This window comes from Aegilops tauschii, chromosome 2, assembly GCF_002575655.3.
Source record: "Aegilops tauschii subsp. strangulata cultivar AL8/78 chromosome 2, Aet v6.0, whole genome shotgun sequence".
NCBI classification, from domain to species: domain Eukaryota; kingdom Viridiplantae; phylum Streptophyta; class Magnoliopsida; order Poales; family Poaceae; genus Aegilops; species Aegilops tauschii.
The window spans coordinates 211,151,570-211,170,173 of record NC_053036.3 but is presented as its reverse complement, the minus strand read 5'-3'; positions in this window follow the sequence as shown (position 1 = coordinate 211,170,173).

The window sequence follows — 18,604 nt, the reverse complement described above, 5'->3', positions numbered from 1 at the left end:
TGCTAGAGTTTTGTGATGAACTATAACATGCAAGGGAAGATGATCTCGGAGCTATTCGTCGTGCTTAAGGCCGTGAAGGTAGAAATCAAGAAGGAGCATCAAGTGTTGATGGTTAACAAGACCACTAGTTTCAAGAAGGGCAAGAAGAGAAACTTCATGAATGGCAAGCTAGTTGCTGCTCCAGTGAAGAAACCCAAGAACCCAAACCCGAGACGAAGTGCTTCTATTAGGGGAACGGTCACTGGTAGTGGAACTGCCTCAAATACTTGGTAGATAAGAAGGCTGGCAACTTCAACAAAAGTATATTTGATATATGTGTTATTGATGTGTACCTTACTAGTACTCCTAGTAGCACATGGCTATTAGATACCGGTTCAGTTGCTAATATTGGTAACTCGAAACAAAGCTACGGAATAAACGGAGACTAGCTAAGGGCGAGGTGACTATGTGTGTTGGAAGTGTTTCCAAGGTTGATGTGATCACCATCGCACGCTCCCTCTACCTTCAGGATTAGTGTTGAACCCAGATAAATGTTGTCTGGATTGGTGTCTGCGTTAAGCATGAACATGATTAGATCATGTTTATTGCAATACGGTTGTTCATTTAAGTCAGAGAATAATGGTTATTCTGTTTACATGAATAATACCTTCTATGGTCATGCATCCAGTGTGAATGGTTTATTGAATCTCGGTCGTAGTGATACACATGTTCATAACATTGATGCCAAAAGATGTAGAGTTCATAATGATAGTACCACTTTCTTGTGGCACTGCCGCTTAGGTCATATTGGTGTAAAGCACATGAAGAACCTCCATGCTAATGGACTTTTGGAGTCACTTGATTTTGAATCACCTGACACATGCGAACCATGCCTCATAGGCAAGATGACTAAAACCCCGTTTTCTGGAACAATGGAACGGGCAAGTGACTTGTTGGAAATCACACATGGTGATGTGTGCGGTCCGATGAGTGTTGACGCATGCGGTGGATATCGTTATTTTCTCACCTTCACCGATGAATTGAGTAGATATGGGTATATTTACTTAATGAAGCATAAGTCTGAAAGGTTTGAAAAGTTCAAGCAATTTCAGAGTGAAGTTGAGAATCATCATAACAAGAAGATCAAGTTCCTACGATCTGATCAAGGGGAGAGTATCTGAGTTATGAGTTTGGCAATCACTAAAGACAAGGTGGAATCGTTTCACAGTTGACGCCACCAGGAACACCATAGCATAATGGTGTGTCTGAATGTCGTAATCGCACCCTATTGGATATGGTGCGATCTATGATGTCTCTTACCGATCTACCGCTATGATTTTGGGGTTATGCATTAGAGACAATTACATTCACTTTAAATAGGGCACCATCTAAGTCCGTGGAGACGACTCCGTATGAACTATGGTTTGGCAAGAAACCTAAGTTGTTGTTTCTTAAGGTTTGGGGCTACGATGCTTATGTCGATAGGCTTCAGCCAGAAAAGCTCGAACCCAAAGCGGAAAATTGTGTCTTCGTAGAATACCCAGCAAGACGATTGGGTATACCTTCTATCTCAGATCTGAGGGCAAAGTGTTTGTCGCTATGAACAGGTCCTTTCCCAAGAAAGAGTTTCTCTCGAAAGAATTGAGTGGGAGGAAGATAGAACTTGATGAGGTTGTTGAACCTTTACTTCAACCAGAGAGTAGTGCAGCACAGAAAGACGTTTCTGTGGCACCTACATCAGTTGAAGAGAAAGCTAATGATGATGATCATGGAGCTTCAGATCAAGTTACTATCGAACCTCGTAGGTCAACAAGGGTGTGTACAACTTCTGAGTGGTAACCCTGTCTTAAAGGTCATGTTGTTGGACAACGATGAACCTATGAGCTATGGAGAAGCGATGGTGGGCCCAACAAATGGCTAGAAGCCATGAAATCCGAGATAGGATCCATGTATGAGAACAAAGTATGGACTTTGGTGGACTTGCCCGATGATCAGTAAGCCATTGAGAATAAATGGATCTTTAAGAAGAAGACAGACGTTGATGGTAATGTCACCATTTATGAAGCTCGACTTGTCTCAAAGAAGTTTCCGACAAGTTCAAGGAGTTGACTGTGATGAGACTTTCTCAATCTTAGCGATGCTAAAGTCTGTTAGAATTTTGTTAGCATTTGCTGCATTTGCATTTACGAAATCTTGCAGATGGATGTGAAAACAAAGTTTCCTTGACGGTTTCCGTGAGGAAAGGCTGTATGTGATACAACCAGAAGGTTTTGTCGATCCTAAGGATGCTAAAAGGTATGCAAACTCCAGCGATCCTTCTATGGACTGGAGCAAGCATCTCGGAGTTGGAACATACGCTTTGATGAGGTGATCAAAGCATTTGGGTTTATACAAAGTTTGCAAGAAACTTGTATTTGCAAGAAAGTGAGTGGGAGCACTACAACATTTTGATAAGTATATGTGGATGACATATTGTTGATCAGAAATGATGTAGAATTTCTGGAAAGCATAAAGGGTTGTTTGAATGGAGTTTTTCAAAGGAAGACCTGTGTAAAACTGCTTACATATTGGGTATCAAGATCTATAAGAGATAGATAAAGACGCCTGATAAGACTTTTGCAGAGGCACATACCTTGACATGATCTTGAAGGAGTTCAAGATGGATCAGTCAAAGAAGGATTTCTTGCCTGAGTTGTAAGGTGTGAAGTTAAGACTTGAAGCTCGGCCACGGCAGAAGAAAGAGAAAGGACGAAAGTCGTCCCCTATGCCTTAGCCATAGACTCTATACGATATGCCATGCTGTGTACCGCGATGTGCCTTGCCACGTGTCTGGCAAGGGGGTATAAGAGTGATCCAGGAGTGGATCATTGGACAACGGTCAAAATTGTCCTTGGGAATAAGGAAATGTTTCTCGATTATGGAGGTGATGAAGAGTTCGGCGTAAAGGGTTACGTTGATGCAAGCTTTAACACCTATCCGGATGGCTCTGAGTAGCAAACCGGATACGTATAGTGGAGCAATGTAACGCCCACGATGCGGCTATATCTCCCACGTGTCGAGGCACGACTTAGAGGCATAACCGCATAGTGGTTTTGTCGCAAGAAGGGTCATCTTCACACAATCCCATGTAATGAACAAGAATGGGATAAAGAGTTGGCTTACAATCGCCACTTCACACAATACATAAATATCATCATACATCATTCAAAATACAATCATATAGACCGACTACGGTCAAAATCCAGAAGAAAATAAGACAACCCCAAATGCTAGATCCCCGATCGTCCCAACTGGGCTCCACTACTGATCATCAGGAAAAGACACATAGTAACGACCACGTTCCTCGTCGAACTCCCACTTGAGATCGACGCCATCATCTGCACTGGCATCGTCGGCACCTGCAACTGGTGTTGGAAGTAACTGTGAGTCACGGGGACTCAGCAATCTCACACCCGCGAGATCAAGACTATTTAAGCTTATAGGACAAGAGGTGCAAAGAGGTGGAGCTGCAGCGGCAAAAGCATATATGGTGGCTAACTTGCGCAAATGAGAGCGAGAAGAGAAGCAATGGAACGGACGTCATCTAACAATGACCAAGAAGAGGTCCTGAACACCTGCTTACGTCATACATAACACAGACCGTGTTCACTTCCCGGACTCCGCCGAGAAGAGACCATCACGGTTACACACGCACTTGGTGTATTTTAATTGGATCAAGTGGCAAGTTATCTACAACCGGACATTAACAAATTCCCATCTGCCTCATAACCGCGGGCACGGCTTTCGAAAGATAATACCCTGCAGGGGTGTCCCAACTTAGCCCATCATAAGCTCTCACGGTCAACGAAGGATAGACCTTCTCCCGGAAAGACCCGATCAGTCTCGGAATCCCGGTTTACAAGACATCTCGACAATGGTAAAACAAGACCAGCAAAGCCACCCGAATGTGCCGACAAAACCCGATAGGAGCTGCACATATCTCGTTCTCAGGGCACACCGGATGAGACATCCTACGAGTAAAACCAGACCTCGAGTTTCCAGGAGGGGGCCCCGCAGTCTGCTCAGTTCGGACCAACACTCGAAGGAGCACTGGCCCGGGGGGGGGGGTTAAATAAGATGACCCTCGGGCTCGCGAAACCCGGGGGAAAAGGTATAGGTCGCAAATGGTAAAACCAAGGTTGGGCCTTGCTGGAGGAGTTTTATTCAAGGCGAACTGTCAAGGGGGTCCCATAAATCACCCGACCGCGTAAGGAACGCAAACTCAAGGAACATAATCCCGGTATAACAGTAACTAGGGCGGCAAGAGTGGAACAAAACACCAGGCATAAGGCCGAGCCTTCCACCCTTTACCAAAATATATAGGTGCATTAATTAAATAAGAGATATTGTGATATCCCAACATAACCATGTTCCGACATGGAACAAACTTCAACTTCACCTGCAACTAGCAACGCTATAAGAGGGGCTGAGCAAAAGCGGTAACTTAGCCAAACAACGGTTTGCTAGGAAAGGATGGTTAGGGCTGACATGGCTAAAATGGGAGACATGATATAGCAAAAGATAGGTAGCGGAGCATGGCAATAGAGCGAACAACTAGCATAGCAAAGATAGAAGTGATTTCGAGGGGTGGTCATCTTGCCTGCAAGATTCTCAGAGTTGTCGAAAGCTTGATCCTCGTAAGCGTACTCGACAGGTTCCTCGTTCACGAACTCGTCTCCCGGCTCTACTCAAGACAAGAACACAAACAAACGGAACCACAATCAACAACGAGGAATGCGCAAGCAACATGATGCAAAACATGTATGATATGCAAGATGTGATATGCGATGCATATGCGTGCTCCGGAAGGAAAAATGATGAACATGGCAGTAACTTGGCAAACCAAGCATGCCACTGGAAAGATGGGATGATTTCGGTCGAAATCGATATAAAGATCACCGGAATCGGATGCACGGTTTGCAAATGGCAAGCAAAACAAGAATGACACTAATCTGCGATAAACAGCAAGATAGCACTTAAAATGCAACAAGCAACAATGCTACAGCACCCCAACATAGCAACCAAGAACATGCAAGTAATCTAAAGGAGATGCTTGACAAAAGATGAACACTGAGCTACTGCTAGTTCACAACATATCAAGCTCAAACAAGCATGGCAAAAGTGCAAAAGATTACAGGTTCACAGACTTGGTGAAAAACTGGACATGGCAGAAATCAGCATCAGGTAGCAATGTTCAGAGCACGAAATCAACATGCTACAGGAACTTAACGTAGCGAAACAAGGCATGGTAGTGTTCTACTAAAAGCACATGACAAAAGTCCCTTACTGACCATAAACCAAAAAGGACCAGAAGAAATGATGGCAAGCATGTAAACATAGCAAGTTTCGTTATCAGGTTTCAGACAGCAGAAAACAGAGCATGGCAGAAATATTAATATGTAGGCCTCTTTGTGAGCTTGCTGCACTCACTACAGAGCAATGCATGACAAACCAAGCATACCTACAGCAAGACGGCATGTTTATGAAGCTAATCATGGCAAGAAAAATAGCATAGCATGCATGAATCAACTACAATAAGCTTGGCAAAAATGCATGTCATGTTAAGAATCTGCCAGAAATATTTTATAGCAAAAGTAGAGCAAGATTGAGTCATGCTATGGCACTCTATAATTGCAAACAATTGCAGGAATGGATCAATTACAACTATAGCTACAAAATATCCTTACTGAACATCTCCAAAATATGCATGGATCTGTCTGTAGCATCAAGTTTACATGGCAACAAAGTTACAGCAGACGAGGACTTAGAGAAATCACCAAGTCCCTGAAATCAGAAATATTACGGGGCCTACTTTGCATGTTTGTGCTAGTCACCACAAAGATCACAAAAATACATGTACTACACCACTGGAAAGATGGCATGGCATACTTCAAAAGACATGTAGAGCTCATGCTCACAAGATGCACAGAATAAATGATACAAAAATGACAAATCTCCAAGTTCTGATAAGAACCAGAGATTAACAGCAACTAGCCCTCTTCCAACGAAGATTTGGGTGTCAAGATGACCTCTAATGAAAATGGTGCAATTGAACAAAATGAAGAGCATCACGAGGCGAACAATTTGACATATTATACGCGTGAATCGGAGTTACATGCACAAAGTTACGGCATCGGGAACCGAGCAAGATACTGAGAGAAATTAAGACTTGGGAGAATTTCGAGGCGAGAAAAAGTCAACGTACGCAGAGATCTGGATCGAACGAGCTCTTCCGGCCTGAGCTCGCTCGCCGGCGGAGGAAGGAGGGAGAGGGAGCGGCGGCGCCGGTCGCCGGAGGAGCGGCGGGGCCGGGGGCGGCGGTCGCCGGCGGGGGCGGCGGCGGGCCTGCGGGCGGCGGCGCACTGGCCGGCGGCGGGGAAGGCGCGCGGGCGTGGAGGCGGCGGGCCGCGGGGGCCGGCGGCGGGGCGAGGCCGGAGGCGGGCCACGTGGCGCTCGCGGGTTGGCCGGGCGGCGCGGCGGATGTGTCCGGCGCGGGCGGACGCGTCCGGCGCGGCGCGGAGGGAGAGGGTTAGGGTTCGTCTGAGATTTCGTTTTTCGGGATGCCCACATATAAATAGGTAGAGGGAGCTAGGAGACTCCAAATGAGGTGCGGTTTTCGCCCACACGATCGTGATCGAACGACCTAGAGCATGGAAGAGAGTTTGGTGGGCTTTGGGCTGGTTTTGGAGGGGTTTTTTGCTGGATACTCCAAATGGACTTTGCGGATGCCCGGTTAACCGTTGGAGTACCAAACGACCTCCGAATGGAACGAAACTTGACCGGTAGTCTCCGGGTGGTATAAGAAGACCACTTGACAAGCCTCGGTCCATTCCGAGAAAGTTTGACACACGCACACGAAAGAAAACAAGAGGGGTGCACCGGAGGAGATAGGAGCGCCGGATTGGAAAACGGACAACGGGGAAAATGCTCGGATGCATGAGACGAACACGTATGCGAATGCAATGCACATGATGACATGATATGAAAATACATGACATGACAAAATGCAAAACGAAAGACAAAACCAGACAACGGAGGGAAAAACATATCACATCGCCGAAAATGGCAAAAGTCGGAGTTACAAATATGGCAAGTTACATGTGGGGTGTTACAAGCAACCATTTGGAATAGCTCCAAGTGGAGCATAGTAGCAACATCTACAATATGAAATAGAGATTTGCGAAGAACACATAGATCTGAATGTTGCAGACCCGTTGACTAAAACCTCTCTCGTAAGCATAACATGATCAAACCCTAGAACTCATTGAGTGTTAATCACATGGTGATGTGAACTAGATTATAGACTCTAGTAAACTCTTGGGTGTTAATCACATGGCGACGTGAACTAGATTATTGACTCTAGTAAACTCTTTGGGTGTTAGTCACATGGCGATGTGAACTATGAGTGTTAATCACATGGCGATGTGAACTAGATTATTGACTCTAGTGCAAGTGGGAGACTGTTGGAAATATACCCTAGAGGCAATAAGAAAATTGTTATTATTATATTTCCTTGTTCATGATAATTGTCTATTGTTCATGCTATAATTGTATTAACCGGAAACCGTAATACATGTGTGAATACATAGACCAAAACATGTCCCTAGTAAGCCTCTAGTTGACTAGCTCGTTGATCAATAGATGGTTATGGTTTCCTGACCATGGACATTGGATGTCGTTGATAACAGGATCACATCATTAGGAGAATGATGTGATGGACAAGACCCAATCCTAAGCATAGCACAAGATCGTGTAGTTCGTTTGCTAGAGCTTTTCTAATGTCAAGTATCATTTCCTTAGACCATGAGATTGTGCAACTCCCGGATACCGTAGGAGTGCTTTGGGTGCATCAAATGTCACAGCGTAACTGGGTGGCTATAAAGGTGGACTACAGGTATCTCTGGAAGTGTCTGTTGGGTTGGCATGTATCGAGACTGGGATTTGTCACTCCATATGACGGAGAGGTATCTCTGGGCCCACTCGGTAATGCATCATCATAATGAGCTCAATGTGACTAAGGAGTTAGCCACGGGATCATGCATTATGGAACGAAAAGAGACTTGCCGCTAACGAGATTGAACGAGGTATGGGGATACCGATGATCGAATCTCAGGCAAGTAACATACCGATGGACAAAGGGGATTGAATACGGATTGATTGAATCCCCGACATTGTGGTTCATCCGATGAGATCATCATGGAACATGTGGGAGCCAATATGGGTATCCAGATCCCGCTATTGGTTATTGGCCGGAGAGATGTCTCAGTCATGTCTGCATGGTTCCCGAACCCGTAGGGTCTACACACTTGAGGTTCGGTGATGCTAGAGTTGTTATGGGAAATTGTATGTGGTTACCGAAGGTTGTTCGGAGTCCCGGATGAGATCCCGGACGTCACGAGGAGTTCCGGAATGGTCCGGAGGTAGAGATTTATATATGGGAAGTCCAGTTTCAGTCGTCAGAATGGTTTTGGGGGTTATCGGTATTGTACCAGGACCACTGAAAGGTGTCCGGGGGTCCACTGGGTGGGGCCACCTGCCACGGGGGACTTAATGGGCTGAATATGAGTGGGAACCAGCCCCCTAGTGGGCTGGTGCGCCCCCAAGGGTCCAAGGCGCCTAGGGTTGGAAACCCTAGGGGAAGGGGGCGCCTCCCACCTGCTTGGGGGGCAAGTTTCCCCCTCCTGGCCGCCGTCCTCCTTCGTAGTGCTTGGCGAAGCCCTGCCAGAGAACCGCAAGCTCCACCACCACGCCGTCGTGCTGCTGGAGTTCTCCCTTGTAACACCCACGATGCGGCTATATCTCCCACGTGTCGAGGCACGACTTAGAGGCATAACCGCATTGTAGGTTTTTTCGCAAGAAGGGTCATCTTCACACAATCCCATGTAATGAACAAGAATGGGATAAAGAGAGTTGGCTTACAATCGCCACTTCACACAATACTTAAATAAATCATACATCAATCAGAGCACACACATAGACCGACTACGGTCAAAGCCAAAAGAGAAGAAGATAACCCAACTGCTAGATCCCCGATCGTCCCAACTGGGCTCCACTACTGATCAACAGGAAACGAAACATAGTAACGACCAAGGTCCTCGTCGAACTCCCACTTGAGTTCGGTAGCATCACCTGCACTGGTATCGTCGGCACCTGCAACTGTTTGGAAGTATCTGGTGAGTCACGAGGACTCAGCAATCTCACACCCGCGAGTTCAAGACTATTTAAGCTTATAGGAAGGATGGGGTAGTGAGGTGGAGCTGCAGCAAGCACTAAGCAAATATGGTGGCTAACATACGCAAATAAGAGCGAGAAGAGGAGAAACGCAACGGTCGAGAAGCTAGAAGTGATCAAGAAGTGATCCTGAAACTACTTACGTCAAACATAACCCAAAAACCGTGTTCACTTCCCGGACTCCACCGAGAAGAGACCATCACGGCTACACACGCGGTTGATGTATTTTAATTAAGTCAAGTGTCAATTTCTCTACAACCGGACATTAACAAATTCCCATCTGCCACATAACCGCGGGCACGGCTCTCGAAAATTTATACCCTGCAGGGGTGTCCCAACTTAGCCCATTATAAGCTCTCACGGTCAACGAAGGATATTCCTTCTCCCGGGAAGACCCGATCAGTCTCGGAATCTCGGTTTACAAGACATTTCGACAATGGTAAAACAAGACCAGCAAAGCCGCCCGATGTGTCGACAATCCCGATAGGAGTCGCACGTACCTCATTCTCAGGACACACCGGATGAACACTACGTACAACTAAAACCAGCCCTCAAGTTTCCCCGAGGTGGCGCTGCAAGTGGCTCTAGTTTGGACCAACACTCCGAGGAGCACTGGCCCGGGGGGGGGGGTAAAATAAGATGACCCTTGAGTCTGCAGAACCCAAGGGAAAAAGGCTTAGGTGGCAAATGTTAAAACCAAGGTTGGGCCTTGCTGGAGGAGTTTTATTCAAAGCGAACTGTCAAGGGGGTCCCATAAATCACCCAACCGCGTAAGGAACGCAAAATCAAGGAACATAACACCGGTATGACGGAAACTAGGGCGGCAAGAGTGGAACAAAACACCAGGCATAAGGCCGAGCCTTCCACCCTTTACCAACTATATAGATGCATTAATTAAATAAGAGATATTGTGATATCCCAACATATCCATGTTCCATCATGGAACAAACTTCATCTTCACCTGCAACTAGCAACGCTGTGAGAGGGGCTGAGCAAAAGCGGTAACATAGCCAAACAATGGTTTGCTAGGAAAGGTGGGTTAGAGGCTTGACATGGCAATATGGGAGGCAAGATATAGCAAGTGGTAGGTAGCGCAGCATAGCAATAGAGCGAACAACTAGCAAGCAAAGATAGAAGTGATTTCGAGGGTATGGTCATCTTGCCTGAGATCCCGCTAGGAAGAAGAACGAGTCCATGAAGAAGACAAACGGACGTAGTCGAACGAATCCTCACAATCGCAACGTTACCGGAACTACCAAGGAGAAGCGCAACCGGAAAGAAGCAAACATCATGGTAAACAACCATCACATAAACATGGCATGATGCACAATCAAGTATGATGCATGCCTGGTTTAAAAAGGCATGGCAAAGCAAAGTGCACAAACAAAACTACAAGTTAAGTGGAGCTCAATATGCAACGAGTTGCATATTGACGAAACGCCACATCAATTGTTTAGTTCTCTCTCGGTTATGTACCCAACAATATTAAATGTTGATTAACATGGCAAGAGGTGAAGCATAAGTAAACTAACTATCTAGGCAAGTTTAAATGAGGCCGGAAATAACAAACAACAATTCCGGAAAATCCCCATATGCATATAGCAATTTAAAGCAAACAACAATTTTAAATGATGTTAACATGATGCGGATGACATATGCAAGTTTTATGCAATTTTAATGAAAATGTTGACTTGAGCATGTTATGAAGCATTTGGTCACCATGACGAAATGAAAGGGTGCCACGGCGACGATAACGGACACGGTGCCACGGCAACGTTCCGGTTCCGACAACTCGTTGAGATATCGGTGCAAAAGAAGCAAGTGTGCGGATGTGCGGAACATGCTAGAGATGGTGGGGTGATCCCGGTAACCGGGTTCCCACGGGTCGACGACATGGCAAACTAGGAGAAATGTGCAATGACAACTCGAAAACGGTGCAACCACGAGCATCTCATACAGCACACATGCATTCGTTCACGGGCGTCGTCTCGTCATTATACCTTTGAAGCGTGTATTTTCAGAGCGGATCGGGTTCGATGCGGTGTAGGGGAAGTAGACGTTCTCGGGATGGTCGTAGTGGAAGTAGTGGTACACGGTGACGGTAGTGGAAGTAGTGGTACACGTCTCGAAGAGGGACTTGACGAATCCGAGTTCTTCGGGGTAATCGGGTACCCCTTCGCGTTGTAGTCGTGCATGGTTCGTAGACGTTCAGAGCGCCCGTAGAGGTACTTGGCACATCGTTACAAAGGTCGTACACAGATCTAGAAGAGGGGCTTGGCGTTTCGTTCGGCACTCGTTCGAGTAGTGGTCTTGCCGGTGGTGTACTTGGCGAATCCAGAGGCATTGGTAGTGGTACTTGGCGAATTCCACGCTCGGTGGTCCTTGGACTTGGCATCAACAACAACAGGGGTGCGATGCAGGGACTTGGCGCGATGCAGGGGCGACGGCCGCGGGACTTGGCGCGTGGAGGAGGTTGGTTCCGAGCGGGACTAGCCTGTCCTGGCGGGCTACTCGCTGGCAAGGTTCAGGTGAGGTCGCCGGCCGGTGGAGGTGCAGTAGAGGATGTCGCGGGGCCCTTGAGAGGAGGTGGGGCTTCTCCTGCTGGCTTCTAGCGACGAGCGGCGTGGGAACGAGGACGAGGCAGGAGGTCGCGCGAGGTGGAGTCGACAGCAGCACGCCATGGGAGGCGGAGCTCGCGGCAGGCGGTGCGATGGCGGGACGAGGAACGTAGGGGCCACGGGGCGGCTGCACGCCTATGGGAGCGAAGCGATGGTTGCGGGCGCGCGTGGAGAGGCTCAGGGTTGAGCTACTGGCGCTCGACGAAGACGGCGCGGAGGACGACGGATGCGGGCGCAGGTGCTCGAGGAGCTCCTCTCCTCGAGCGCTCGGGCGACGAGGATTTGGCGAGGAGGAGGCGCGGCCGTGGCCTGGTGCTGCAGAGGGAGGCGCGTGGGATCGAGAGGGGGAGAGTTAGATGGGGATCGGGACGAGCGAAGGAGATGGCGGCGCTGGAGGAAGGGATCGAGGGACAGAGCTAGGGTTATCGGCGCGGCTGGGCCTTGGGCCAAATGGACTGCGGGGAAGCAGGCCGGCCTGGCTGCTGGGCTCTCTTCTCTCTCTCACTCTAAAGAAAGAAGAAAAAAACAGAGAAAAGAAAGAAAAGAAAGAGAGGTTAGGGGAAGAAGTTGGACACGTGGATAATTTTCCCGGACTCACAAAAATGAGCTTGATCCAAGAAAATAGAAGTTGGCACGAATGCAAGATTTAAATTCAAACTAATTTAAATTTAATTCAAATGGTTTGAACTAGGACACGGTTTAGGAGTGGCCAAAATGTTGAGATTTTTGGTGGAGCTCCGGAAAGTGAAGAAATAATTTAGGGAAAAGTTTGGAGACCAAACTTGAAGCAGAAAAGGCACGGAATTATTTTGCAAGTGTGTTAAGGTTAATTCCAAAGTTAATGGAAATTTTAATATAGCTCCCTAATAATATTGGGAGACTTTTATATGTTGTAAAGAGAAATCACCATGTGCATTTCCCTCGATTTAAATGGATCGAAGGTCCATGCAATTTATTTAGTTGAGTTTTTAAAAGGGGTGCAAGATGACATGATGCAATGCAAGAGATGACATGATGAATGCAACAAAGCAATTGAAACACACGGCGAAACTCGAAATACATGGAAGGCATCTGAAGCATCGGTCTCGGGGCGTTACATCCCTCAACTTCTCCTCTCCCCTTGCTGGATCAAGAAGGAGGAGACGTCCCGGGGCTATACATGTGTTGAACGCGGAGGCGCCGTCCGTTCGGCGCTTGGATCGGATCTTCGGCGATTTGAATTGCCGCGAGTATGACTCCATCAACCGCGTTCTTGTAACGCTTCCGCTTAGCAATCTTCAAGGGTATGAAGATGCACTCCCTCTCTCTCGTTGCTAGCATCTCCTAGATTGATCTTGGTGACACGTAGGAATTTTTTGAATTATTACTACGTTCCCCAACAAAAACGAACTCACATAGTCGGATTCCAGGTTCCACTTGGAGGTGTATTGCGTACTTGTTCCAAGCAAGCTTCCCAATGGTTGCAAATCAGCTTGATCACGTGCCAACGCCCTTGGAGTGCCCGAAAGGTGCGTGGAGTCCTATTGGGATACTTTGCTATCATGCGGAAGTATTGATCTTTGATCCTTTGCCAATACCTCTTGGCGGTTTGAGACGTACTCGTGCAAGCATCAAGAGACACCGCACTCCAAGCCTTGATCAAGAGTTGATCTTCCAAGATCGTGTAGTTCTTCGATCTCTGGCTTTTTTGTGCTTGCGCTTGCTCATACGCCCCCTCATCTATCTCCTCCAATTCTTCTTCACCACCGTGATCATCCACGCCGCCCTCTGTTTCATTGTAATCGAATGTAGCGAACGGGGCTTGATCAATGTCAACGATGTTGGTGTCCAACAAGTTCACGAACTCGGCAGTGGCATTGTTCGAACCACCGCTATAGTGAGCGACAACAAGTCACGAGCTACCGCAATGGCGAAAAGCAAAGAAAATTGAAGGGACCGAAGAGGCATACCTTCCGGCCATTTCGTCAAACACCTCGCTAGCGGTGGAAGCAGCGCCGTTGAGCGGCATCGCCGGGGAACCTCTTGCCGGGGCGGAGGGAGTGGATGAAGGAGCCGGCTTCTTTGTAGGTGGAATCCTCTTCCGCTTTACGCCCGAGACTTTGCCAACCTTCTCCGCCACCGGCCGGGATCGCGCAGCGGCGTTGGCGCCCGGAGCGCGGGCCTTCCCGGCACGGGCAGCCGGATTCCCACCCTGCACGACCACTTTGCCCTGCCGCTTGCGGGCAGCGTAGTAGTGCCTTGGGCGACGGCAGGGCCAACATGGCCGTCGATGAGATCCGAGCGTGCGCGACCTCGACGATGATGGGGGACGGCAGGGAGTCATCCATGGCGGCGAAGAACTGCCGGGGAAGATGCACCGGAGCGAGCGGTGGTGGAGGGGTGGGGAGAGGGAACGTCCGCGCGGAAATGTCCCTCGCGCCAAATCTCGATGCGGATAGGGACCGAGCTCGGGTCGGCCTCCCACCCCGTGAATCTAAAGGTTGGGGGAGATCTTTTGCCACGCCCTGCAAAAATTTTTACGGGTCGAACGCATTTGCGGTGTCTGGTCGGACAGGATTTTCCACGCCGACCCGTATTTTAGTGGTTATTATGCGGGTCGCGGCTATATACGGGGTCTGCTAGAGATGCTCTAAGGACGTGTTTGATTACCTGCATATAGGCCAACCAGGGCTGGACGAGAAGATTGTGGCCCATTTGATTGTCTGTGTTCACTGTTGGGGCAGCATATCATGAAATTCAAAGTACCTCTGGGCCCGTCTCGCTAGGAACGCTAGAATCATTAGTTTCTCCAGAACCAGGGCTGCGAGATGCACGCGGATGGCTGGGCCTGCACACAAGGAGCCATACTCGAGAAGCCGCGTTGCTTCCCGAAGCACCGACAATTATTACCCTCGTCGCCCCGTCACCGCTCCCTCTGCCCTCTCCCCTCTCTCCACTCACGACGGCAGCGACGACGGCGTTCAACAGTTCGTAGGACAGCAAGGCAACCTCCGGCTCCTTCACCGGCATCCGCATCATCACCTTCTGCACTTCGGCAATGGCGGTAAGCACTTTTTTCACCTCCTAACGTACTCATTCTCATTCGATCCGCGTTCGATCTGCATTTGGTTAGGGGAATGGGGAATCGGAGTAAATAGCCATAGGAGTGATCAAAACATCGTCATGAGTTCATAGTACCGATGCATTTGAGGTTCCTGATCCAGATTGAGTACAAGGGTAATGGGGATTTGGGGTAAATCTTACACGCTTGTCTTAGATCTTAGCCTCAACGACCCTGGAGGTGGTTGGAGCGGCGGGTGACCTTGGCCTTGTCTTAGATATTTAAGTGTGGCACTTTATTTAAAACTGCGACTAGCTATGGTTAACTATCTTCTGTTGTCTGTTTATGATTTATTCTTCATGCCGCTATGTGCTGATAACCTCACCACCTTGACGAAGAGGTTACCAGACAACAACTGTTGCATGGAACCAAATACCGTGTAGTTGCGTGAGCCGAGCCTATGCGGGCAACCAGACGCTAAGGCAAAATGGCTCCCCTAATGCCAGAGGACTAGATGCAGGCAACGAAATGAAGTGCGGATGTTAGTTTTCTGCATGTTTTACCTCAGCCAGGCTATGTTGAGCCAGGCTCCATGGGCCATGCTCGCTTGGGAAGGCTACCAAACATGTCCGTAATGTCTGAATCAACCGGTTTGAACACTTTTAGTGGTCCAATGCTAGTCACCAAGTATTCATGGATTTTTTTCTTTAAGGGGTACTAAATGTTCATGGATTAGTTCAGAAGTTCAAATTTCGTCAAATCATTTTTTTAGACAACCTCAAATCATTCTTAAGCTGGGGAGTCCGGAACTCCGCCTAGCCCACTATTAGTTGGACCAGAACTTCCCACAACCCATGTGTCCCATTCATCTTTTTTCCTTTATGTAAGTTTGCTTGGTCCACTATCTAGATTTGATGACTACGATTAATGACCTCCGCCCAGCACGAGCCCTCCTAGTCGGCGCCTCTGGGTCGGCCCAGTATCAAGGGGACGATGTCGCTCGTCCTACGGTCGCCTTGTTCGCTCGGTCATGGTTGACCGGGCGCCGGAGACCAGTTGACCGATCAATCTTTGACTTTTGAAGAAAAAACCGAAAAAACTGTGAATTAAAAAAACATGGAATTGAACAAAAAAACACAAAAAGGTTCATGAATTCCGAAAAGGATTCATGATTTTGGAAAAAATCATGAAATCAAAAAAAGCTCGCTATGATTTTGAAAAAAAGTTTGCGGATTTGAAAAGTTCATCGGTTTAGAAAAACATCATGAACTTGAAAAAAGATAACTGGTGATTTTGAAAAAAAATCAAGAATTTGAAAATAAATGCAGGTTTTAGAAAAAATCATGAATGTGAAAGAAGTTTGTCGATTTTGAAAAAAAAACAATTTTTTAAAAAGTTCACGGATATTAATTTTTTTTTTCACGAATTTAATAAAAGTTCATGATTTTTAAAACTAGGAATTTCAAAAATGAAAAGAAATAGATAAAGAAAAAATAGAATAAAAACCACCCAGAACAAAATAGAAAAAGGTAAAACCAAACAAGGAAACCGCTGCTTTTTTAGAGTTATATTTGAAGAATAAAAAAGAAATAAAATTGGCACAACAAGGATGGTGTCCCACTTGAATACCGTGGTTTGTACTAAGCCAAGGGGTTTGAATATTGTCAGGCGACAGGCGCAGATTTTCTGAAGGTTTACAGAAAAGAAAAGAAAGAAAAACGTGTAAATGGGCTGACGCAGACTGGAGGGTGTGTGTGCTCTGGTAGGCAAAATAGCCTATAACCGGCGCTTAAGGCACGGAATAGGATCGGGGTCTGGGCTGTCCACAGACATGTTCGCGGACATTTCTTAATATCTAATGGGTGATCCTTGTTGGAGTTGTCCTTAGACGCTGCGGTAGAAGGGCTGGACACATAGCTCGGGACTCAACGGCCTCGCCACAGCTCGAAGGTGCAACTAACAACAAGTCTAGTGCAGTCATTATCTTCACAACTTTTTAAATGTTTTTGAAGCTCATTTTTAAGGTTGTGGATGCTTTGTTCCAGAGGCTAGCGCACGCTTCGCCTCGTCATTTTTCATTCATGGGATTAAGTAAAGAAAATCACTACAAGGTTATTGCGCTTGGTCATTTCATTTTGGTTTTATATGTGTTTGTTGAGTTTTAATTATATTCTGGCTGTGTTTTTTCGCCCGTATATCGTGTCGGGGTGTTCCTAGAGACATATTTGTTTTGAGAGGATAGTGGAGTTCTTTGGTGCGTGATTGTGGTGTCACATCTCGGCCACTTGTGTTCGCTCACTCCACTTCTTTCTTATTAAAACCAACTATCTTTTTTATTTGAAAAAGTTCATTAAATCAAAAGATGTTCATGGTTTTTTTTGTTTGAATGTTTGAAAATTTTGCAACTATTTAAAACATGAATTTTTAAAAGCATTTGGAAATTTAAAATATTCACAAATCTAAAATAAAGTTCACATATTTTCAAAATATTTACAAACTTTAAAAACGTTTGTAAACTTTAAAAATGTATACGAATTACATTTTTTGGGAATATAAATAATCTTTATTTGGGAATTTTTAAAAGTATTCATAATTTGTTTAAATGTTCGAAATTTTTAGTAAATGTTCATAAATTCAAATGTGAAGAAATAAAATTAGAAAGGGAAGAAAAGAAAAAATATAATAAATAGGAACCTCAACCAATGATACACACCCTTACAGCCGAGACTAAAGGACCCCACAACCCTTGATGCACTAGATGGGTACAAATACAGGGAGCTTAGTATATTAATAATAAACATATATAAATATATAGTAATCGAGACGAGATAACCTTCAAACTTTATTTCTTGTTCCTCTATCTATTTGCACACAAACTCTACTTTTACTTTATTTTGGCATAAACGTAATTCAAACTTTCCACATTCAAAATGAAACAACGCAACAACATTATTATGAAGCTTATTTAAACAGACAATTAATTTCATACAATAAATAATCCAAAAATAACAACTAACTGGGGCGTAACAAATAATTCAACAAAATAAATACTCAAGATAAATAAGTAATCATGAATTAAAGAAGTGTGGCCACACTATTGCCCCATGTAACATGCATTAATGCTGAGTGAGATTTTCACGCAACTGATCTCCTCGCCCACAGCCTTCCAAAGGGGGAAGGGCCTTTACTTTCCCCCTGAGGGTAGGAAAATCATGATCGGGATGGCCGATCTTCAATCTTCTGGTATGCCTCAAGAAATGCATGAATACGGTTTGGGCTCTTACGGAGCCCGACATGGCCAACCGAGTCATACTCGTAGCCCATCTCTCTCTCTCGCTCATATATTTCTACAAGCAGTGGTAGTTACCACTACTTGCGTTTTGCATGTTGTATGTAGTATCTGTCAAAATCGAGAGTATGTTCGTGTAGTATGTAGTATATAATAATGTTTATGTAGTACATATACTACTTTTTAGGTAGTATGTGCCATATTTTGAGTACACTCTTTTTTATGTACAAATAAGTACGTATTTCGCGAATATAACAAAACTATGGGCTCATATGATTTTTTTCATGAAACTTGCTTTGAAATATCTTAAATATATTGTATGAACATATTTAGAATAATAAAGTAGTATATATACTACTCCATTATAGTATATGAGACATGTGGGGTAACTACCACCGGGTGGTAGGA